This window comes from Propithecus coquereli, unplaced genomic scaffold (assembly GCF_000956105.1).
Source record: "Propithecus coquereli isolate 6110/MARCELLA unplaced genomic scaffold, Pcoq_1.0 Scaffold740, whole genome shotgun sequence".
NCBI lineage: Eukaryota > Metazoa > Chordata > Mammalia > Primates > Indriidae > Propithecus > Propithecus coquereli.
In genome coordinates this window covers 115023-116946 of record NW_012153508.1, presented here as the reverse complement: position 1 = coordinate 116946, position 1924 = coordinate 115023, and the positions used below count along the sequence as shown (strand labels likewise).

General features: G+C 35.4%; 1 protein-coding gene across 1 annotated transcript in view; it reads right to left on the bottom strand.

The window, feature by feature from the left end:
• Positions 1–1924, bottom strand: part of LOC105824477 (taste receptor type 2 member 50-like) — a 40993-nt gene that overhangs the window by 28340 nt on the left and 10729 nt on the right.

Below are 1924 nucleotides of genomic sequence, written 5' to 3'. Positions count from 1 at the left end.
CCTCAGCCTCCCAAGTGGCTGGGACTACAGGTGCATGCCACCATGTCTGGCTAATTTTTCTTAATTTTTTGTAGAGATGGGGGTCTCACTATGTTGCTCAGGCTGCTCTTAAATTCCTAGCCTCAAGCAATCTTCCGACCTGGCCTCACAAAGTGCTGGGATTGTAGGCATGAGCCACTGTTCCTGGCCAGTATTTAACACATTTTAATCTAAGATTGAGACACCCACTACAAACATTTCAGTGTAAACTATTTTCATCTAACTAAAATCTATCTGATGAAAAAAAAAAAGAAAACCCTAAACGTACAATGTACAATGTAACTAAAATATTAATTATTTTTGAAATTCATTACACTTAAAGGATCTTAAAAGGAAAGACTTTTTTCTTTTAAATCAAAACTGTATTTTTGGTGATTTTTTTAATTTTTGGATTTTTAAAAACTTGTTATTTTTAAATAATCTTAGATTTATGAAAGAGTTGACAAAGCTGGTATAGAATTCTATATACCTTTGACCCAGCTTCTCCTAATATTAACATATTATATAACAAATGATACATTCATCAAAACTAAGAAATTAGTATACACAATAATACAATCAACTAAACTGTGGACTTTATTCAGATTTCACCAGTTTTTCCATTAAGGTCCTTTTTTTCTCTTCCAGGATCCAATCCAGGATACCACATTAAAACAGACTTTTTGTGACTTAGGACTTTTGGGGTTAAATTTCCCAAAGTAAGTTACTCTTTTATAGCCATGAAAATTATACCTATGCTCCTTATGATTTTAAGCCTGAATTTGCTCACATTCCCAGGAGACTATATTCGCAGTTAGATTGGTAGGCAAACATTTACTGAATGTGTTCCAGGCAGAACAGTGAGCTATTAAAAGCAGGGATCTAGAAACAGCCTGAGTTCAATGGCTGTCTGTCACTTTCTAGCTGGAGAAACTTGGTCACCAAGTTACTCACTCTCTTGATTCCTTTGTTTATGCATCCAAAAAAAAAAAAAAATGGGGATAATAATGGTATTAACTCAACGGGTTGTGAAAAATTGAGTATTAATTGCGTAAAATGCTTAAAAGAGTGCCTGACACAGAGTAAATGTACAACGTATTACACACATATTGGTATCATTACGTGCAGGTTTACATGATGGGCCCACCAAGGTAAAGGCTTGGGCTCAATGATAGAGAAGAAAATAAATCCCATGAGCTCAACTCCAAATTTCTTTGATATTGAGAAATTCCTACTTAGGCTGGCTGTTCAAAATTTTGCACTTATTTAAAGAAGTAGATACTTGTGGTAGTTGGGTCCTTAGCCTAGTTCACAAAAGGCTATCTAAATAAAAGTAACTTAAATACAATATTAATAATATTATGGAATCTAAAACAAAGTTCTTCTGGAATCCATCTCTCTCACTGGTGTAAAGTAGGAAATAGTCCTTCTACTCACTGGCTGGTTAGGCTAGAAATGGACAATAAGGAAGGAACCAGAGTGAAAGTCTAGCCTCCCTCCTTCCTCCTTTACCCCCAGTAACTTCTGCCCTAGCAGAACTGGGCTGAAGGGAGAGGGATGAGAAGGTTTTCAACTGTTGTAATTGTTGTCCAAAGTGGAAGGGAAGGGAGAAGAGAGAAGACAAGTCCCTGTGGATGTCAGGTCAAAAGGGCAGCCTCTTCTGAGTGGTCACTGCACACACATCTTAGAAATGGCCAGGGATTCAACATTCTACATTCTATTTTTAAAATATCTTTATGAGATATAATTCATATACCATAAAATGTACTCATTCAAAGTGTACCCTTCAAAAAACAAACAAACAAAAAAACACAAGACAAAGTGTACACTTCAATGTTTACATTGTTCAATATATATAAAATTAACTTTCTGGAGAGCTTGGTTTAAATTAGGTGTCACTAAGATT